The sequence below is a fragment of the Bombina bombina genome, chromosome 4, assembly GCF_027579735.1.
Source record: "Bombina bombina isolate aBomBom1 chromosome 4, aBomBom1.pri, whole genome shotgun sequence".
In the NCBI taxonomy this organism is placed as follows: domain Eukaryota; kingdom Metazoa; phylum Chordata; class Amphibia; order Anura; family Bombinatoridae; genus Bombina; species Bombina bombina.
In genome coordinates, this window is record NC_069502.1 from 567648609 (window position 1) to 567672703 (window position 24095).

Here is a 24095-nt window from a genome sequence, read left to right on the forward strand (position 1 = left end):
GAAGCTTGGCGTTCTGGCGAGACGCTATGAGATCCAGTTCTGGTTTGCCCCAAAGTTGAATCAACTGTGCAAACACCTCCGGATGGAGCTCCCACTCCGGAGGTGTTTGCACAGTTGATTCAACTTTGGGGCAAACCAGAACTGGATCTCATAGCGTCTCGCCAGAACGCCAAGCTTCCTTGTTACGGATCCAGGTCCAGGGATCCCAAGGCAGCGCTGATAGATGCTCTAGCAGCGCCTTGGTCCTTCAACCTGGCTTATGTGTTTCCACCGATCCAGATTTAGTAGAGGGGACAAATCTGTGTAATCCCCATTCCACTGACTGAGCATGCAGAGTTGCAGTGGTCTGAGATGTAAGCGGGCAAACGGAACTATGTCCATTGCCGCTGCCATTAAGCCGATTACTTCCATACACTGAGCCACCGAAGGGCGAGAAGTATAATAAAGAACACGGCAGGAATTTAGAAGTTTTGACAACCTGTCCTCTGTCAGGTAAATCCTCATTTCTACAGAATCTATCAGAGTTCCCAGGAAGGAAACTCTTGTGGGAGGGGATAGAGAACTCTTTTTTTCGTTCACTTTCCACCCATGAGACCTCAGGAATGCCAGAACAATGTCCGTATGGGACTTGGCAATTTGGAAATTCGACGCCTGTATCAGAATGTCGTCTAAGTAAGGGGCTACTGCTATGCCCCGTGGCCTTAGGACCGCCAGAAGTGACCCCAGAACCTTCGTAAAGATTCTTGGTGCCGTAGCTAACCCAAAGGGAAGAGCCACAAACTGGTAATGCCTGTCTAGGAAGGCGAACCTGAGAAACCGATGATGATCTTTGTGTATCGGAATGTGAAGATAAGCATCCTTTAAGTCCACGGTAGTCATGTATTGACCCTCCTGGATCATAGGTAGGATGGTTCGAATAGTCTCCATCTTGAAAGATGGGACCCTGAGAAATTTGTTTAGGATCTTGAGATCTAAGATTGGTCTGAAGGTTCCCTCTTTCTTGGGAACCCCAAAGAGATTTGAATAGAAGCCTTGCCCCTGTTCCTCTTTTGGAACTGGGTGAATCACTCCCATAACTAGGAGGTCTTGAACACAATGTAAGAATGCCTCTCTCTTTATCTGGTCTGCAGATAATTGTGAGAGGTGAAATCTTCCTTTTGGGGAAGAAGCTTTGAAGTCCAGAAGATATCCCTGGGACACAATTTCCAACGCCCAGGGATCCTGGACATCTCTTGCCCAAGCCTGGGCGAAGAGAGAAAGTCTGCCCACTACCGGATCGGGGGCTGATCTTTCATGCTGTCTTAGAGGCAGCAGCAGGCTTCTTGGCCTGCTTACCTTTGTTCCAGGCCTGGTTAGGTCTCCAGACCGGCTTGGACTGGGCAAAATTTCCCTCTTGTTTTGTATTAGAGGAAGTTGATGCCGTGTTCGTCTTAAAGTTTCGAAAGGCACGAAAATTAGTTTGTTTGGGGATTTTTTTCTAGGGGATCAAACTTTTTGGGGCAGAATTTCTTTCAGCACCATTCTTTCTAATATTTTATTTAAGGGATTACCAAGAAAGGGTTTTCCCGCTCACTGTAAGATAAATTCATAGCAGCCACTGTACTGTTCCCCTAAATACAAATATGTGTATGTGTGTAGGTGTTTACAAAAACATTTAAGTTTGTTTATTTATATATGCCCTCACATCAGGTGCTATTATTCTTTTTTAATTTATTCTCTCTTTTTATTTAAGCATATATATATATATATATTCATTTATACGTGAACTTTGAATTCATATTCACAACAGAGTTTATTTCCCATTCATTCATAATTTCAGACATATTGTGCACCCCACATTCCATTATAGATTGAATTGTAGTCTTGCACACCCTATACCAGAAAGCTTACAGCTACACTAGTTGCAGTTGTATTCTACTTTATATATATATTATATATATATATATATATATATATATATATATATAATATAATATATATTTATATATATATAAAAACATGCTCTAAATGACAATATTTTCATTTGAAATTTGGTAAAATTTTAAGTAGTTTATAGTATAAAACAAAAATGTTCATTTTACTCAAACACATACCTATAAATAGTAAATCCAGAGAAAACAAAATTTATACTTACCTGATTAATTTTTTTTCTCTTTCTTGACACGGTGAGTCCACGGGATCGTCAATTACTGTTGGGAATATCACTCCTGGCCAGCAGGAGAAGGCAAAGAGCACCACAGCAAAGCTGTTAAGTATCACTTCCCTTCCCACAACCCCCAGTCATTCGACCGAAGGAAAAGGAGAGAAAGGAAGTAACACAAGGTGCAGAGGTGCCTGAGGTTTATATAAACAAAACTGTCTGAAAAAACAGGGAGGGCCGTGGACTCACTGTGTCAAGAAAGAAAGAAATTTATCAGGTAAGCATAAATGTTGTTTTCTTTCTTATGACACAGTTACTGTTGGACATTAATACCCAAACTAGAGGACTCAGATGATAAGGGAGGGAGAACAAGACAGGTAACCTAAACAGAAGGCACCACTGCCTCAAAAACCCTTTCTCCCAAAAGAAGCCTCAGCCGAGGCAAAAGTATTGAATTTATACAATTTAGAAAAAGTGTGCAAAGAAGACCAAGTCGCAGCCTTACAGATCTGTTCTACAGAGGCCTCATTCTTGAAGGCCCAAGAAGAAGACACCGCCCTGGTGGAATGAGCTGTAATTCTCTCAGGAGGTTGCTGTCCAGCAGTCTCATAAGCCAAACGAATAATACTTCTCAACCACAGAGAAAGAGAAGTGGCATTAGCTTTCTGACCCTTACGTTTTCCATATAAGCAAACAAACAAAGCAGAAGACTGACAAAAGTCCTTTGTAGCCTGCAAATAGAACCTAAGAGCACTCACAACATCTAAGTTGTGAAATAAACGTTCCTTATGAGAAGAATTAGGACAGACAGAAGGAACAACAATTTCCTGATTAATATTTCTGTCCGAAACAACCTTAGGAAGAAAACCAAATTTGGTACGGAGAACTGCCTTATATCAATGAAATATGAGATAAGGAGAATCACACTGCAAAGCTGAGAGTTCAGAAACTCCAAGCAGAAGAAATAGCAGTAAGAAACAAAACCTTCCAAGATAATAACTTAATATCTATGGAATGCATAGGCTCAAACGGAGCCCGTTGTAAAACTTTAAGAACAAGGTTAAGACTCCAAGATGGAGCAACTGATTTAAACACAGGCCTTATTCTGACCAGGGCCTGACAAAAGGATTGTACATCCGGCACGTCTGCCAGACGCTTGTGTAGCAGAATGGAAAGAGCAGAAATCAGACCCTTGACTGTACTGACAGATAACCCCTTCTCAAGGCCTTCCTGGAGAAAAGATAAAATCCTTGGGATCCTGACCTTACCCCAAGAATATCCTTTAGACTCACACCAATAGAGATATTTACGCCATATCTTATGGTAAAGCCTTCTAGTAACAGGCATACGAGCCTGAACCATGGTCTCAATAACTGATTCGGAAAATCCACGCTTGGCTAAAATCAAGCGTTCAATCTCCAAGCAGTCAGTTTTAAAGAAACAAGATTTGGATGAAGGAAGGGCCCCTGAAGCAGAAGGTCCTTCCTGAGAGGTAGTCTCCCCGGAGGTAGGGACGATATCTCTACTAGATCTGCATACCAGATCCTGCAAGGCCATGCAGGAGCTATATGAATCACCAATGCTTGGAACTTCCTGCTATATGAATCACCAATGCTTGGAACTTCCTGCTTGTTCTGAGCGATGACTCGCGGAAGGAGAGCAAATGGAGAAAACAGATATGCCAACCTGAAGTTCCAAGGAACTGCCAGAGCATCTATCAGAAAGGTTTGCAGGTCTCTAGACCTCGAAACCATACTTTGGTAGCTTGGTGTTCTGATGAGATGCCATCAGATCCAATTATGGTAACCCCCATTTGACTGCTAACCTGGAGACACTTCCGGATGGAGTTCCCACATGGAAAGTCTGTCTGCTCAGAAAATCTGCTTCCCAATTGTCCACTCCTGGAATGTGGATGGCAGATAGACAGCAATTGTGAGCCTCCGCCCACTGGATGATCTGTGCCACCTCCTTCAACAAGTTCCAGACTGCACCCCAACCCAACAGACTGGCATCCATGGTCACAATTACCCAAGAGGGTCTCTGAAAACACGTCCCCTGGGACAGATGTTCTTTTGACAACCACCACAGTAGGAAGTCCTTTGTTGATTGATCCAGAACTATTCTCTGAGATAGATCTTTATAAGCCACCATCAACCCGATTATGTCAATGCAATGGGCTACTGATGGTCGTGTCACCGACTGTAGGGACAGGCAAGCGGACAGAATCTTGGCTCTTCTGACCGTCAGAAAAAGCTTCATAGCTAGAGAATCTATAATGGTTCCTAAGAAGGTCACTCTTGTAGTCAGAACCAGAGAACTTTTCCCTAGATTGATCTTCCAAATGTGGGAACGAAGAAACGCCAGCAAGATCCTTGCATGAGATTCTGCTAGTTGAAAGAATGATGCCTGAACCAGAATGTCATCCAGATAAGGTGCCACTGCAATTCCCAGAGACCGAATTACTGCCAATAGAGCTCCCAGGACTTTTGAGAAAATTCTGGGAGCTGTGGCAAGGCCAAATGGAAGCACTACAAATTGAAAATGTTTGTCTATATAGGCAAACCTCAGATATTTGTGATGATCCCTGTGAATGGAAATGTGTAGGTATGCATCCTTCAGGTCTATGGTTGTCATGAATTGACCCTCTTGAATCAGGGGAAGAATGGAGTGGATAGTCTCCTACTTGAAGGACGGAACTTTGAGAAACTTGTTTAGTAACTTTAGATCTAGAATGGGCCTGAAAGTTCCCTCTTTTTTGAGAACCACAAACAAGTTTGAGTAAAACCCGAGACCCTGTTCGTGACATGGGACTGGCACTTTCACTCCCAAGAGGGAAAGGTCCTGCACACATTTCAAGAACGCCTCTCTTTTTATCTGGTCTACAGATAATATTGAGAGGTGGAACCTGCCTCTGGGAGGAAAAGTCTTGAACGCTAACTTGTACCCCTGGGAAACAACATCCACTGCCCACGGGTCTGGGACATCTCGCTCCCAAGCTTGCACAAAATGAGAGAGTCTGCCCCCACTTGATCCGATCCCGGATTGGGGGCAACCCCTTCATGCTGACTTGGATTCAGCTGCGGGTTTCTTGGATTGCTTCCCCTTGTTCCAGAACTGACCAGGCTTCCATGAGGGGTTGGACTGCTCCTGTTTGGTAGGGGCAGGGGAAGACTTACCTCTGAAGTTACGAAAGGAACGAAAATTATTCTGACGTCCCTTTATTTTGTTCTTCTTGTCTTGGGGCAGAAAGGATCCTTTACCTCCCGTGATATCGGAAATAATTTCTGCCAATGCTGGCCGAACAAGGTTTTTCCCTTGCAAGGGATTGCCAAAAGCTTAGATTTAGAAGAAACATCAGCCAACCTTAATTTAAGCCATAGTGCTCTAAGCGCCAATATAGCAAATCCAGATATTTTGGCCCCCAACTTGATGACCTGCAAACAAGCGTCAGTAATAAAGAAGTTAGCTAACTTTAGAGCCTTTATCCTATCCTGAATCTCCTCCAAAGGGGTTTCAGCTTGCAATGACTCAGACAAAGCGTCAAACCACTAGGCTGCCGCAATGGTTACTGTAGCAATGCACATCGCCGGTTGCCATTGTAACCCTTGATGAGTATACATCTTCTTTAAAAAGGCCTCCAACTTTTTATCCATAGGATCTTTGAAAGAGCAACTATCTTCAATAGGGATAGTAGTTCTCTTAGCCAAAGTAGAAATCGCCCCTTCCACTTTGAGAACTGTCTGCCACGACTCCTTGATGGAGTCTGCGACCGGGAACATTTTTCTAAAGACAGGGGAGGGGGAAAAAGTATTTCTGGCCTCTCCCATTCCAAGGTAATAATCTCTGTGGCACAATCTGGTACTGGGAACACCTCCTCAGGAGAGGGTACATCAAAGTATCTAATTTACTCGACTTTTTAGGGTTGACAAATATGGGCGTATCAGAGTCGTCTAAGGTAGCTAAAACCTCCTTTAGTAAAACACGGAGGTGCTCAAGCTTGAATCTGAAGGAAACCACTTCAGCATCAGAAGCAGGATTTACACTACCCGCTCAGAGGCTACTTAAGTATCCTCTTCAGTATGGGAAGGAGCAACTTGGATAGCATGAAATGGATAAGATACTCTGCTGTCTGACTCAACAATCTTCCTCTTATGCCTCCCTTGCAGCATAGGGATGGCTGCTAGTGCCTCAGATACCGCTGAGGATACCTGGGCCACAATTTCGGCCTTCAAAAACACTCCTTCTGGAGAAAGAGAGCAAGCGCAGGGCACTGCGTGAGACGATGGTACAGTTTGGGACATTTGTGGAGAAGGCTGTGGCATAGTCTGAACAGCATCCACTTGAGAGAATGGTGGCTCAGAAGCAAACAGTCTATCCTTGTATAATAAAGTTTTTTTAATACAAGAGACACAAAAAAGCAAGGGTGGTTAAACTTGGGCATTTAGACAAAAAAGTTACATGCATCAACAGCTATAGGCACTGACTCCATATTGCACAGAAAACAAATACAAAAATAAAATATGTTATTGCACCTCCTGGGCACCCCTACACCACAGTGCTATGCTGCCGTGCCTACCTCACCTACTTGGATACAATCAGAGCAAGCAGGGGCCGTAAGAGGAAAGGAACACAACTTTAGGGGAAACCACTTCAGCCATACTGAGGAAAAAACAGAGCCAGAAAAAGTGTGCGCTGCGTCGGGGAGGAAGCTCCGCCCCATGGCGTCATCAAAATACCAGGCCGAGATTACACAAGAAAACTGAACATTCCATTATGTTCCAAAACTCAGTGCCCGCAATATGTCATCCCTCTAACAGTAAAACACAAACAGAAGACCCCAACTGCCGGTCTCTGCTGAGCCACCAAGCTTAAATATAAACTCACTCACTAGGACTAAGTCCTCTCACGTAGTGCCCTGGCAGACTGCCAAAAAACTTTCTGCCTCAGGAAGAGTTGTGTCCCATTATAAAGTACAGTAATAAGATCTTTTTAAGTGCCAGGATAATTCCTCTATAAGAAATAAAAAAGGCACTTACCTGTACAGCATCAAGAATGAGAGAAAGCCGCTCCTCACAGAGTCCTTTGAAGAAAGGATGAACAGAGTAAGCCTACTCTGGCATACTGTAGAAGGGCAGCAAATATTGTCAGGAAACGCAGTGAGGCCCACCCTACAAGTTCCTAACTGCTTTAAAGCTACCACAGCCCTACTGAAGAGACTAACGTGGAATACAGCTAAACCCAGATGAGAGGGAAGATCAGAGCAAGCTTGCTCAGGCTTCTAAAATAATGAAATCTTGATAGAAGAATCTTTAACAGACACCTAAACATTCACCTCCTCCTTGCACCTAAGGCAAAGAGAATGACTGGGGGTTGTGGGAAGGGAAGTGATACTTAACAGCTGTGCTGTGGTGCTCTTTGCCTCTTTCTGCTGGCCAGGAGTGATATTCCCAACAGTAATTGATGATCCCGTGGACTCACCATGTCATAAGAAAGAAACTGATAATTTTCCAGAGCTGTGTGTATATGTGTGTAATTACATATATATATATATATATATATATATATATTATATATATATATATATATATACATACACACATACACAAATATATATATCATTTTTAATATTTATTATTTTATTTATTGATTTAGAAAAAAAAAAAACAGAAACAAACAAAACATTAATCAACATCATTGTGTACCCCTATATATTCAACCACCATGCTTGCTGTAAGTGGTTTAGCTCACTAAAAAGAAACTTGCTTTGCTCTGACAGATCAACAAGACTATTTTTACAAATTCTTCTGGGAAACCACATTCGCAACAGCAAAACAGACAAATATTGCAGAAGAAAATATGTGTAAATATTCACAACAGACATGGAAATGTAGATACATGGAAATAGCTAGCTAATTAATGCATATGTCAAGATAGGAATCAGTTCTGTGCATTTTCCTCTATCCTGTAAAATAATGAAATTACTGAAATAGTTTTTCTGATGTCTGCCCTGTCCTCTGCTGTCCTCTCTCCATACTCTACAACTGTAGGGCCTTTGTTTAACCTGCACACTAACCCGTAGGGCAGGTAATCTCTTATTACAGCTTCTCAAGAGAGAAAAATTAGTTTAATAACATTTTTTAAGGAGTGGGGAAGGCAAGTGGAGAGAGAGTTGTGGTGAAACTATTTCACAGAATGTAACTGGAGCTGCAGCTATACAGTCCCCATAACAAGGTATAAACAATAGGCTTTGTTGGCTTTAAACAGTGATATATGTATATATATTATATATATATATATATATATATATATATATATATTATATATATATATATATATATATAATTTTTAAAAATTCCTTTTTTACATTAAGGAATAGATTTGAGTTATTTCAGCTCAAAGAGATTCCTTTTCTTGGTGTAATTAGAAGGAAAACCTATGAACTGTTTAACCCCTTCAGGGTCGGGAATTTTAGAGAAAAACTTGCCCAAAGTAACAGAGAAAGTTTAGCATTTTTTATATCACTCCATTTAAACAGAAATAGAGCCTTCTTTTTTTTTATTTACCTATCAAAACTATATATTATTTAGTAGACAACCCAAGGCATTGATCTAGGCCCATTTTGGTATATTTCATGCCACTGTTTCGCCGCCAAATGCAAGCATATTAAAAAAAATTGTTAACTTTTTCAGAAACTTTGGGTTTCTCACTGAAATGAACCACAAGTCATTGTAAAAGCTTCTCTGGGATCCTCCTCCTTCAGACATAGCAGGCATGAATGCCTTTGCCATTGCTTTTTGGTTATTAAAAGGCTGCTAATTGCATCTGTGCACCACACTTCTAATATTCACAGCAGTGAAGTGGTTAATAAGATCATTTATAAGGATAATTTTAGCTGTAGTGTAGAGACTACTCTCCCACCTGACACCTCCCTTCCCCTGATCCCTACCTGATTCCTCACAAACAGCTATCTTCACTCCATGACACTCACACTGGTCACTATCATCTCTGTTACTGCCAGAATTATATTTTAGAGCATTTATTTATTTTTAAAAGTAGGGATTCCTTCTCTTCTGAGGAAGAAAGGAATTTATTGAAAGCTTGTCTACTTGTAAATGTATAGTCCAATAAAAAAAGTATTGATGCTTAATCTAATACTCTTTAGTTTGGTATCGAAATCACTTGACTAACATATACAGTATATTAACCTCTGTCCACAAAAGATACAATATATAACACACAATAAACATATTCCTCTAGGTAGCAGGAACTGCAATCCCCAAAGAGCATCATTCAGGTCCTAGCATCTAATGAAAGACCTTCAGCATTGGTTCTATTTTCAAGAGACTGGAAACATTTAACCCTTTAAGGACACAGCTTTCAGTTTGCTCAATTGTTTTATGACAGAAAAAAATCTGTCATATGTCCTTAAGAGGTTAAAAATGCCTTGTCAAACCCCTCACCACATAAACAAATCATAAGACAACTCAACTGAAAGAGGGGAAAACCACACGTATAAGGGGTTTTAGATCCTTATTCAATCACTGGCATCAGCACTTCACCTACTTATCCCGCAAGCAAAATGAAATCACAGGTCTTAATTTCTTTTATTTATTCTTTTTATTAAGTGAAAGCAATGAACAAAAACAATTGTATCTGATATAGAAATTATTTTAAATAATGTGTAAGATTAAAAGAAATAATAATAAAGAACAATGAAAACGTAATAACATATAATAACCAATAATATACAATAACATAGTTGGAGAACAAAAAAGATATTTAGCACTCATTACAGTAGCCAGAAATTTCCAAGAAAATTCTAAGTTGGTTAGAAATTTGTTAAACTAAGCTATGGAGCCTCATCATGGACCGGAGGTCTGGAAATATGTATAACAAACTAATATTGTAATCATGATAACATTTATAGAAAGTATTAAAACTAGGCATAAAAAAAGTGACAAAGGGGGATAAACAATTACCTTATGCATAAATCTTTCTTGTAGCTCCCCATACTTCTTCTATGTGAAGAACATTGGAATGTGAAATATTCATATTTTCATGTTGGGTATACTTGAACGCGCACATTGTAAGTTCGGCTTTTTGCGCTTGTCAGCTTATTACAGAAGCTAAAAATATGTTTATTTTTTAACTCTTAAAACGAGTGGAACCTGATAGCTCAAGCAGGAGCGTTAATTAGCACTCCACTTGAAATATGTCCCTTAAGAAATAAATAATATATAAAATAATTATGTTTACCTGGATAGCTATATAAAATTACTAGGTAAAAAAAAAAAATTGCATTCCATATGGTGGATTTTTCCAATATTTGGGTATTTCTAAACTACATTTGTTTTCTAAAAGGGCCAAGTCTGTTGAAAAAAAGCAACATAAAAGTTTCAGAACATAAAAGTTAAAATTAAATTATTGCAAAATAAGGGATAGAAAAGTAAAAACTAAATGTGCATGGGTGCATTTCAATCTTAAATAGAAGCATTTTTGCAATACATTTCCATTAGCAAAAAATGCTTCTAGTAAACGTTTTTTGCTAATAGAAGAATATTGGCAAAATGCTTCTATTTAAAACTGAATTGCATCCAAGTACATTTCAATTTTGACCTTTCTATCCCTTTAATCCTCAAATTATTAGCTGCACCTTGTAAAAATGTTCCTATAGAGTTTCCCCTTATCTAATCTCTTTTGCTTAGGACAATCAGGACATATAAATATATATATATATACACAAACACACACACACACACATATATATATATATATATATATATATATATATATATATATATATATATATATACACATACACATACACATATACACAGAGGTAATAAACTTTATATAAACTGTAATACTAAAATATGTAAAACTTTACTTATATCTTCAATATTTAAACAATAAAAAACAAAATGTATGCTTAGCTGATAAATTTATTTATTTCCGGATATGGAGGGTTCACAATGTCTTCAATTACTAGTGGGAATATCAATTCTGGCCAGCAGGAGGAGGCAAAGTATCACTCCCCTTCCCACAATCCCTAGTCATTTGACCAAAGGAAAATTAAAAAAAGGAATAACACAAAGGTGTAGAGGTGCTTGAGGTTTAGCCAAAAATAACTGTCTTAAATAAAGGGTGGGGTCATGAACTCTCCATATCCAAAAATAAATGTATCAGGTAAGCATAAATTTTGTTTTCTTTCCTAAGATATGGAGAGTCCACTACATCATCAATTACTAGTGGGAACCAATACCCAAGCTAGAAGACACAGATGACTAGGGAGGGCCGAACAAGACAGGCAGATCTAAACAGAAGGGCACCACCACTTTAAGAACTTTTCTACAAAAAGAAGGCAAAAGTATCAAATTTGGAAAATATATGCAGGGAGGATCAATTTGCAGCCTTGCAAATCTGTTCCGTAGAAGCTTCATTTTTGAAAGCCCAAGAAGAGGAGACAGCCCTAGTAGAATGAGCTGTTATTCTCTCAGAAGGCTGCTGACCAGCAGTCTCATAAGCAAAGAGAATCATACTTCTCAACCAGAGGGAAAGTAGAAGTGGCCTTTTGACCCTTACGCCTTACTGAGAAACAAACAAACAGGGCAGAGGACTGGCATAAATCCTTAGTCGCCTGTAGGTAGAATTCTAGAGCACGCACAACATCCAGGTTGGGCAACAAACGTTCCTTATGAGAAGAAGGATTAGGACATAGAGAAGGAACAACAATTTCCTGATTAATATTTCTATCTTTAACCACTTTAAGGGACACTGTACCCAAAAATTTAATTTCGTGATTCAGATTGAGCATGAAATTTTAAGCAAATTTCAAATTTACTCCTATTATCAAATTTTCTTCATTATCTTGGTATCTTTATTTGAAATGCAAGAATGTAAGTTTAGATGCCGGCCCATTTTTGGTGAACAACCTGGGTTGTCCTTGCTGATTGGTGGATAAATTCATCCACCAATAAAAAAGTGCTGTCCAGAGTACTGAAAAAAAAAGCTTAGATGCCTTCTTTTTCATATAATGATAGCAAGAGAACGAAGAAAAATTGATAATAGGAGTAAATTAGAAAGTTGCTTAAAATTGCATGCTCTTTCTGAATTACAAATGAAAAAATTTGGGTTCAGTGTCCCTTTTAGGAAGAAAACCCAACTTAATATGAAGAAACGCCTTATCAGCATGAAGGATAAGATAAGGCGAATCACACTGCAAAGCCTAGAGTCCCGAAACTCTCAAAGCAGAAGAGATAACAATAAGAAACAAAACCTTCCAAGATAACAACTTAATATCTATGGAATGCAATGGCTCAAACAGAGCCTGCTGCAAATCTTTAAGAACAAGGTTAAGGCTCCAAGGAGGAGCAACAGACTTAAACACAGGCCTGATTCTGACCAGGGCCTGACAAAATGTTTGTACATCTGGCGCATCCGCAAGACGCTTGTGTAACAAAATAGATAATGCAGAAATCTGACCCTTCAGAGAACTGAATGACAATCCCTTTTCCAGACCTTCCTGGAGAAAAGACAAAATCCTAGGAATCCTGACCCTACCCCAAGAGAAGCCCTTGGATTCACACCAATAAAGGTATTTACGCCATACCTTATGGTAAATCTTTCTAGTAACAGACTTGCGAGCCTGAATCATGGTCCCAACGACCGACTCAGAAAAACCACCCTTAGACAGAACTAAGCGTCCAATCTCCAAGCAGTCAGCTACAGAGAAATGAGATTTGGATGAAGGAATGGACCCTGAGTTAGAAGGTCCTTCCTTAGAAGCAGCCTCCAAGGTGGAAGAGATGACATCTTCACTAGGTCTGCATACCAGATCCTGCGAGGCCATGCAAGAGCTAATAGAATTACCGATGCTCTCTCCGTACAAACAATTACTGAAATCCCAAGACACCGCCAGAGCATCTATCAGGGCACATAGAGAAAATAAAGAACCCTGGAGGTGATCTTATGGGGGCGCGCTAACTCAGTGGTGTATAAAATATAATGTTAACAAAATGTTACCAATGTTCATTCCCATAAAGCCAAATCAGGTGTTTGGTAATATCAGTCTGTATTGGATTCAATGATGAATTCGTTAGGACGTGGCTGCTCCCCTTGAACCCTGTTTGTAAGGGCAATCTACAAAGATGATAAAAAGAAAAGAGGGCGCCTCAAAGGTGCCCGCTTTTCTTTTTATCATCTATCAGGGCAGCCTGCGGATCTCTTGACCTTGAACCGTACCTTGGAGCTCTGCCGAGACGCCATTAGATCCAACTCCGGCACCCGGCATCTGAGGGTTAACCTGGAGAACACCTCCGGATGGAGTGCCCACTCCCTGGGATGAAATGTCTGTCTGCTCAGGATGTCCGCTTCCCAGGTGTCCACACCTGGAATGTGGATTGCAGAAAGACAGTAATTGTGAGCTTCCGCCCAAAGAACAATCAGAGCCACCTCCGTCATGGCTAAAGGAACTCTGAGTTCCTCCCTGGTGGTTGATGTAAGCCATTGAGGTGATATTGTCCGACTGGAACCTGATAAACTGGGCTAAGGACAACTGAGGCCAAGCCATCAGAGCATTGTAAATCACTTTCAACTCCAAGATGTTTATGGGAAGAGCAGACTCCTCCCAAGTCCATCGTCGCTGTGCCTTTAACAAGTCCCAAACTGCTCCCCAGCCCAGCAGGCTGGTGTCCGTGGTTACAATCACCCAGGAAAGTCTCCGGAAGCCTGTGCCCGAGACAGATGCTCTTGAGAATGCCACCACGGTAGAGAGTCTCTTGTCGACTGATCTAGATCTATCCTCTGAGACAGATCCGAATGGTCCCCGTTCCATTGTAGAAGCATGCATAACTGCAGAGCTCTCAAATGGAATCGACCAAAGGGAATGATGTCCATGGAAGCGACCATCAGACCAATTACCTCCATACATTGAGCCACTGCTGGCCAAACAGTAGACTACAGAGAAAGGCAAGAATTTTGGATTTTCTGACCTCTGTCAGAAAAATTTTCATAGATAGGGAATCTATTATGTCCCTAGGAAAACTACCCTTGTAGCTGGAAAATGGAAACTCTTTCCAAAAGCACTGCCAAGAGAGCCCCCAGAACCACAAACTGAGATTGTTTGTCTAGAAAGGCAAATTCCAGGAGCTCAAAATGATGCCTGTGGATGGGAACATGAAGATACGCATCCTTCAGGACTATGGTCATCAAGAACTTACCTCTTGGGCCAAAGGAAGAATGGAAAAAATGAATTCCATTTTGAAGGATGATACCCTGATCAACTTGTTGAGACACCCAAGGTCTAGAATGGGTCGAAAAGTTCCCTTGTTTTTGAGAACCAAGAACAGAGTGAAATAGAACCCTAGGCCCTGTTCCCTTACTAGAACCATCACTCCCAGGAAGGAAAGGTCCTGAACACAGTTCAAGAATGCCCCTCCTTCTTATCTGGACCGAAGATAAACTTGAGAGGTGGAAATATTTGAATTCAATTCTGAAACCCTGAGATACTGTGTCCACAGCCCGAGGACCTGGGACATCTCGTATTCAAGCCTGATAAAATAAAGCAAGATTGCCCCCACTTGATCTGATCCCGGACCGGGGCAAACCCTTCATGCTGATTTAGACTCAGCTGCAGGGTTCTTTGAATGCTTCCCCTTGTCCAAAACTGATTGGGTTTACAAGAAGACTTTCCTTTGAAGATACAAAAGGAATTAAACTTACTCTGACATCCTTAAGGTCTGTTCTTCTCGTCTAGTGGTAGAAAAGACCCTTTTCAACCCAAAAAATCAGAAATTATTTCTGCCAAACCAGGCCCAAACAAGGTCTCACCCTTGTAAGAACACGTCAAAAACTTTGAATTAGAGGTAACATCCGCTGACCAAGATTTTAGCCACAACACCCTGTGAGCTAAGACAGAGAAGTTGGATATCTTGACTCCCTATCTTAAACTTGCATGGGAGCATCAGAAAAAAAGGAATTGGCTCGTTTGAGAGCCTCAATCCTGCTGAATCTCTCCAAAGGAGACTTTAGCAAAATTGAATCAGACAAGGCGTCACACCAATAAGATGCCGCACTTGACACAGTAGCAATACAACCTGCAGGTTGCTAATGAAGACCATAACAAACATACATCTTCTTCAAATAAGCCTCCGGCTTTTTGCTTAAAAAAGCAGCTATCCTCCATAGGGATAGTAGTTCTCTTAGCCGGAGTAGAAATGGCTCCTTCTACTTTAGGCACTGTGCACCATGAATCGTTAAAGGGACACTGAACCCAATTTTTTATTTTTAGATTTTAGAGCATGCAATTGTAAGCACCTTTCTAATTTACTCCTATTATCAAATGTTCTTCATTCTCTTGGTATCTTTATTTGAAAAGCAAGAATGTAAGTTAAGATGCCGGCCCATTTTTGGTGAACAACCTGGTTTGTTCTTGCTGATTGGTGGATAAATTCAGCCACCAATAAACAAGTGCTGTCTAGGGCTCTGAACCAAAAATTTGCTGGCTCCTTAGCTTAGATGCTTTATTTTTCAAATAAAGATAGCAAGAGAACAAAGAAAAATTGATAATAGGAGTAAATTAGAAAGTTGCGTAAAATTGCATGCTCTATCTGAATCACAAAAGAAAAAAATTGGGTTCAGTGTCCCTTTAAAAGAGTCAGCAAAAGAAAACATCTTTATAAAGACAGGAGACAGGGAAAAAGGGATCCCTGGCTTCTCGCATTCCTGTGAAAAAAACTCTGTCACATGGTCTGGAACAGGAAAAAACTTCCACAGAGGAAGGAACATCATACAGGGGTGTATTATGGCCGAGGCCAACAAGGCCAGTGCCTAGGGCAGCAAATTTGGGATGGGCAGCACATCTGTCCTATCCTCTCTCTAAAACTGGATGCATCTGTGCACTGCTTAGATTAGCTTGTGATGTCTAATCATAAACTCTCAGTGCTAATGTATGTTAGCTACTAATAGCTAGCTTTATCTGCATTCATGAACTCACGGAGTAAATAGTAAACTGACACTTAAAAAACATAATTTATGCTTACCTGATAAATTCCTTTCTCCTGTAGTGTAGTCAGTCCACGGGTCATCATTACTTCTGGGATATTAACTCCTCCCCAACAGGAAGTGCAAGAGGATCACCCAAGCAGAGCTGCTATATAGCTCCTCCCCTCTACGTCACACCCAGTCATTTGACCGAGAACCAAATGAGAAAGGATAAACTATAGGGTGCAGTGGTGACTGGAGTATAATTAAAAAATTTAGACCTGCCTTAAAAAAAACAGGGCGGGCCGTGGACTGACTACACTACAGGAGAAAGGAATTTATCAGGTAAGCATAAATTATGTTTCTCCTGTTAAGTGTAGTCAGTCCACGGGTCATCATTACTTATGGGATACCAATACCAAAGCTAAGTACACGGATGACGGGAGGGACAGGCAGGATCTCTATACGGAAGGAACCACTGCCTGAAGAACCTTTCTCCCAAAAACAGCCTCCGAAGAAGCAAAAGTGTCAAATTTGTAAAATTTGGAAAAAGTATGAAGAAAAGACCAAGTTGCAGCCTTGCAAATCTGTTCAACAGAGGCCTCGTTCTTAAAGGCCCAAGTGGAAGCCACAGCTCTAGTAGAATGAGCTGTAATCCTTTCAGGAGGTTGCTTTCTAGCAGTCTCATAGGCTAAGCGTATTATGCTACGAAGCCAAAAGGATAGAGAGGTAGCAGATGCTTTTTTACCTCTCCTCTGTCCAGAATAAACGACAAACAGGGAAGAAGTTTGTCGAATATCTTTAGTTGCCTGTAAATAAAATTTCAGGGCACGGACTACATCTAGATTGTGCAGAAGTCGTTCCTTCTTTGAAGAAGGGTTAGGACACAATGATGGAACAACAATCTCTTGATTGATATTCTTGTTAGTGACTACCTTAGGTAAGAACCCAGGTTTAGTACGCAGAACTACCTTATCTGAATGAAAAATCAGATACGGAGAATCACAATGTAAGGCTAATAATTCAGAGACTCTACGAGCCGAGGAAATAGCCATTAAAAACAGAACTTTCCAAGATAACAGCTTGATATCAATGGAGTGAAGGGGTTCAAACGGAACACCCTGTAAAACGTTAAGAACTAAGTTTAAGCTCCACGGCGGAGCAACAGATTTAAACACAGGCTTAATCCTGGCTAAAGCCTGACAAAAAGCCTGAACGTCTGGAACTTCTGACAGACGCTTGTGTAAAAGGATGGACAGAGCTGAGATCTGTCCCTTTAACGAACTAGCAGATAAACCCTTTTCTAAACCTTCTTGTAGAAAAGACAATATCCTAGGAATCCTAACCTTACTCCATGAGCAACCCTTGGATTCGCACCAGTGTAAGTATTTACACCATATCTTATGGTAAATTTTCCTGGTAACAGGTTTCCTAGCCTGTATTAAGGTATCAATTACTGGCTCCGAAAATCCACGCTTTGATAAAATTAAGCGTTCAATTTCCATGCAGTCAGCTTCAGAGAAATTAGATTTTGATGTTTGAAAGGACCCTGAATTAGAAGGTCCTGTCTCAGAGGCAGAGACCAAGGTGGACAGGATGACATGTCCACTAGATCTGCATACCAGGTCCTGCGTGGCCACGCAGGCGCTATTAGAATCACTGATGCCTTCTCCTGTTTGATCCTGGCAATCAAACGAGGAAGCATCGGGAAGGGTGGAAACACATAAGCCATCCTGAAAGTCCAAGGTGCTGTCAAGGCATCTATCAGGACCGCTCCCGGGTCCCTGGACCTGGACCCGTAACGAAGGAGCTTGGCGTTCCGGCGAGACGCCATGAGATCCATATCTGGTTTGCCCCAACGTCGAAGTATTTGGGCAAAGACCTCCGGATGAAGTTCCCACTCCCCCGGATGAAAAGTCTGGCCTCCCAGTTCTCCACTCCTGGGATGTGGATCGCTGACAGGTGGCAAGAGTGAGACTCTGCCCAGCGAATTATCTTTGATACTTCCATCATCGCTAAGGAACTTCTTGTCCCTCCCTGATGGTTGATGTAAGCCACAGTCGTGATGTTGTCCGACTGAAACCTGATAAACCTCAGAGTTGCTAACTGAGGCCAAGCCAGAAGGTCAATTCCAGAATGTTTATTGGAAGGAGACTCTCCTCTTGAGTCCATGATCCCTGAGCCTTCAGGGAATTCCAGACAGCGCCCCAACCTAGAAGGCTGGCGTCTGTAGTTACAATTGTCCAGTCTGGCCTGCTGAAGGGCATCCCCCTGGACAGATGTGGCCGAGAAAGCCACCATAGAAGAGAATCTCTGGTCTCCTGATCCATATTCAGCGTAGGGGACAAATCTGAGTAATCCCCATTCCACTGACTTAGCATGCACAATTGCAGCGGTCTGAGGTGCAGGCGTGCAAAAGGAACTATGTCCATTGCCACTACCATTAAGCCGATTACCTCCATGCATTGAGCCACTGACGGGTGTTGAATGGAATGAAGGGCACGGCAAGCATTTAGAAGCTTTGTTAACCTGTCCTCTGTCAGGTAAATTTTCATTTCTACAGAATCTATAAGAGTCCCCAAGAAGGGAACTCTTGTGAGTGGTAAGAGAGAACTCTTCTCCTCGTTTACTTTCCACCCATGCGATCTTAGAAATGCCAGCACTAACTCTGTATGAGACTTGGCAGTTTGAAAGCTTGACGTTTGTATCAGAATGTCGTCTAGGTACGGAGCTACCGAGATTCCTCGCGGTCTTAGTACCGCCAGAAGAGAGCCCAGAACCTTTGTAAATATTCTTGGAGCCGTAGCCAACCCGAAGGGAAGAGCTACAAACTGGTAATGCTTGTCTAGGAAGGCAAACCTTAGATACCGGTAATGTTCTCTGTGAATCGGTATGTGAAGGTAAGCATCCTTTAAATCCACTGTGGTCATGTACTGACCTCTTTGGATCATGGGTAAGATTGTCCGAATAGTTTCCATCTTGAATGATGGAACTCTTAGGAATTTGTTTAGAATCTGTAAATCCAATATTGGTCTGAAGGTTCCCTCTTTTTTGGGAACCACAAACAGATTTGAGTAAAACCCTTGTCCGTGTTCCGACCGCGGAACTGGATGGATCACTCCCATCAGTAAAAGGTCTTGTACACAGCGTAGAAACGCCTCTTTCTTTGTCTGGTTTGTTGACAACCTTGAAATGTGAAATCTCCCTTGTGGAGGAGAAGCTTTGAAGTCCAGAAGATATCCCTGAGATATGATCTCCAACGCCCAGGGATCCTGGACATCTCTTGCCCAAGCCTGGGCAAAGAGAGAGAGTCTGCCCCCCACTAGATCCGTTACCGGATCGGGGGCCCTCACTTCATGCTGTCTTAGGGGCAGCAGCAGGCTTTCTGGCCTGCTTGCCCTTGTTCCAGGCCTGGTTAGGTTTCCAGCCTTGTCTGTAGCGAGCAACAGCTCCTTCCTGTTTTGGAGCAGAGGAAGTTGAAGCTGCTCCTGCCTTGAAATTACGAAAGGCACGAAAATTAGACTGTCTAGCCCTGGGTTTGGCTCTGTCTTGAGGCAGGGCATGGCCTTTACCTCCCGTAATATCAGCGATAATTTCTTTCAAACCGGGCCCGAATAAAGTCTGCCCCTTGAAAGGTATGTTAAGTAGTTTCGATTTAGAAGTTACATCAGCTGACCAGGATTTTAGCCACAGCGCTCTGCGTGCCTGAATGGCAAATCCGGAATTCTTAGCCGTAAGTTTAGTTAAATGTACTACGGCATCAGAAATAAATGAATTAGCTAGCTTAAGGGTTTTAAGCTTAAGTGAAATCTCATCTAATGTCGCTGAGTCAAGGGTCTCTTCCAGAGACTCAAACCAAAATGCTGCCGCAGCCGTGACAGGCACAATGCATGCAAGGGGTTGTAATATAAAACCTTGTTGAACAAACATTTTCTTAAGGTAACCCTCTAACTTTTTATCCATTGGATCTGAAAAGGCACAGCTATCCTCCACCGGGATAGTGGTACGCTTAGCTAAAGTAGAAACTGCTCCCTCCACCTTAGGGACCGTCTGCCATAAGTCCCGTGTGGTGGCGTCTATTGGAAACATTTTTCTGAATATAGGAGGGGGTGAGAAAGGCACACCGGGTCTGTCCCACTCCTTAGTAATAATTTCAGTAAGTCTCTTAGGTATAGGAAAAACGTCAGTACTCGTCGGTACCGCAAAATATTTATCCAACCTACACATTTTCTCTGGGATTGCAACTGTGTTACAATCATTCAGAGCCGCTAACACCTCCCCTAGCAATACACGTTGGTTTTCTAGCTTGAACTTAAAATTTGAAATGTCTGAATCAAATTTATTTGGATCAGATCCGTCACCCGCAGAATGAAGCTCTCCGTCCTCATGCTCTGCATATTGTGACGCAGTATCAGACATGGCCCTAGCATTATCAGTATACTCTGTTCTCATCCCAGAGTGATCTCGTTTACCTCTAAGTTCTGGCAATTTAGACAAAACTTCAGTCATAACATTAGCCATGTCTTGTAAAGTGATTTGTAATGGCCGCCCTGATGTACTTGGCGTTACAATATCACGCACCTCCTGAGCGGGAGATGCAGGTACTGACACGTGAGGCAAGTTAGTCGGCATAACTTCCCCCTCGTTGTCTGGTGAATGTTGCTTAACATGTACAGATTGACTTTTATTTAAAGTAGCATCAATGCAATTAGTACATAAATTTCTATTGGGTTCCACCTTGGCTTTTGAACATATTGCACAAAGAGTTTCCTCTGTGTCAGACATGTTTAAACAAACTAGCAATTAGACTAGCAAGCTTGGAAATACTTTTCAACTAAATTTACAAGCAATATGCAAAAACGTTACTGTGCCTTTAAGAAGCACACAAAAAACTGACACAGTTGAATAAAAATGAACCGGATTAGTTATATAAACCAAATTTAGCAAAGGATTGCACACATTAGCAATGGATGATTAACCCTTAATATCAGAAAAACGTATAACAATTGACAATATAAGCGTTTTTATCACAGTCAAGCACAGTCTCACAGGTCTGCTGTGAGTGATTACCTCCCTCAAAATTAGTTTTGAAGACCCCTGAGCTCTGTGGAGACGTCCTGGATCATGCAGGGAGAAAAAGACAGACTGTGACTGAATTTCTGATGCGTAGTAAAAGCGCCAAAATAGGCCCCTCCCACTCACACTACAACAGTGAGGGAAGCTCAGTAAACTGTTTTAATTTAAAACAACGACAGCCATGTGGAAAATAAAGCCCAAAACAATTTTACCCAAGTACCTCAGATAATTAAACGATTTAACATGCCAGTAAACGTTTAAAATCTTATATATGAAATGTCATTAAAAAGCCTGCTGCTAGTCGCTCACACTGCAAGTTAGGCTAAAAGTTATATGCATAGAGTATTTTCCCAGTGAAGTGCCATTCCCCAGAAATACTTAAGTGTAAACATATATACATGTCAGCCTGATACCAGTTGCTACTACTGCATTTAAGGCTGTACTTACATTATAACGGTATTTGCAGTATTTTCAAAGTCAATTCCATTCCTTAGAAAATAATATACTGCAACATACCTCTTTGCAGGTGAACCTGCCCGCTGTCCCCTGATCTGAAGTTACCTTACTCCTCAGAATGGCCGAGAACAGCAAACGGATCTTAGTTACGTCCGCTAAGATCATATACAAAAACTCAGGTAGATTCTTCTTCAAATTCTGCCTGAGAAGGAAACAACACACTCCGGTGTCGTTTAAAATAACAAACTTTTGATTGAAGATATAAAAAAAACTAAGTTTAATCACCACAGTCCTCTCACACATCCTATCTATTAGTTGGGTGCAAGAGAATGACTGGGTGTGACGTAGAGGGGAGGAGCTATATAGCAGCTCTGCTTGGGTGATCCTCTTGCACTTCCTGTTGGGGAGGAGTTAATATCCCATAAGTAATGATGACCCGTGGACTGACTACACTTAACAGGAGAAAGTTTCATTACTTGAATGATGGTAATTACTGTATGTTGTTGCATGTAAAGGACAGTGATTGTTTCAAAGTGTATTCTTCTTTCCATCCCTTCCTCTCTCCCTTATTTCGCTTTCCCCCTCCCTTCCTCAACTCACTCCCTCCCTCCCTCGACTCACTCCCTTCTTTCCCTCCCTCCCTTCTTTCTCTAAACTCCCTCCTTTGCTCCCTTCTTTCACTCCATTTTTCCCTCACCACTTATCTCTTCTCTCTCTCTCTCTCCCTCCCTTGCTGCTTTCCTTTCCCTCCCTTTCTTCTCTCCCTTCTCTCAGGGAGAAAATGGTATGAGATGCATGCAATTCAACCCACCTGTATGCAAGTGTTTTGCTAGCCCATTTTCTTTTTGTTATTAAAAAACAAACAAAAGAAAAACATTTTACACAATGAATCAAAAAAATATTAAGTGAAAAAAGGCCTACAACCATTGAGAGGGGGCAGCAGAATTTTGAGTGCCTAGGGCAGCACAAATCATAAATACACCACTGACATCACAGTATCTATTAAATTTACTAGATATCTTAGGGTTGACAGCGGCAGGAGTATCGGAGTGTCCAAAGTAGCTAAAACCTCCATAACAATACACAAAGGTGTTCAAGCTTAAATCTGAAGTTAACTTCTTCAGCATCAGACGAAGGAATTATACTGTCCGAATCTGAGATTTCACCCTCAGAGGCTACCAACATAACCTCCTCATCAGACTTATGAGGGGGGACAAACTGTGTAGCAGTAGGCGGAACAGAAACCTTACTGTCTGAATCTCTAATTTTCCCTAATTTTAACATAGGAAAAGCAGATAATGCTACAGATACCACAGAAGATATCTGTGCAGCAACATCTACAGGCAAATATACACCTCCATGCGACTAAGAGGAACCGCAGGTCACTGCATGTGACACCATTAAGCCTTGGGACGTTTAAGGAGAAAACTGTGGCATTGCCTAAACAGCATCATCCTAAGAGACATTGGGCTCAGTAGGCATCAATCTAACTCTACATACAAGAGTTGTAGTTAAGCATGCAGCACAGAATTGTATAGCGAAAAAAATTGTGCCTAAATGAATACCAGTATAATTCGAAAAACCCAAAGACCTCCATGCCCATAACCAAAATAAAAAATGTGTTCTTTTAAACTATACATTTATTAAGTACTGTCTCTTTAATATTTGAAGAAAGAGTCCAGTACTTCACCACTAGTTAAATAAACAAAATAGAGCTTCTACACCACAGCCTGACTGAGATGACTACACCTGCTTTCAATAAAGAAATGACCAAGCACAGACGGCAGAAAGTTCTCCTACCAAACCCTTACATACAGAGAAATTTGGCATCAGAAAGACACCGCTCCGGTAAAGAATTGAAGAGGAGAAGCGGGTCACATGACTCACCGATAAGAAACTGCACATTAAAAATACAAGCGCTCGTTTCTCCCTCTGCAAGGATTGCAGCGTCCTCCCCGTAAGGAAGAGTCACCTCCTCCTTAATGGTGGAAGACCAAGAACATAACATTCTGACAAAATAGTGCTCAGCCCCTCTGTTATTGGGGCGGCATGTAGATACCTAAGTGTATGTGAAAAACATACATTCACACGGTCTATCATATACATAGAAAATGCATGCAACATACATTTTCTCTAACAACACACAGAGGGTACACTCTAAGCATGTCTAGACCGCACCACGGCATGGCAGTTAACATCTAGCTTTCATACTGAATCAGAAAGGGAGATACAAAATAAGCAGCCAGCATAGCTAAACACAGACCACACAAAGTAAAATACTTTAGCCCAAATAGGAGTTAATAACACCTAGTCTCTAGCCACAATAAAAGTGCCTGCTCCAGAAAAATATCCTGTCTAAAGGATATACAAGTCCCTTAAAGTGCAGACAAACTTCTTAACTGCCATCTCCAAACCTAGAAGACAAAAAGGCACTTACCTGAAA

General features: G+C 41.3%; 1 protein-coding gene across 4 annotated transcripts in view; it reads right to left on the minus strand.

The window, feature by feature from the left end:
- ANKRD6 (ankyrin repeat domain 6) overlaps positions 1-24095 on the minus strand; it is a 719155-nt gene that overhangs the window by 641915 nt on the left and 53145 nt on the right. The gene's annotated exons all lie outside the window — the stretch shown is intronic.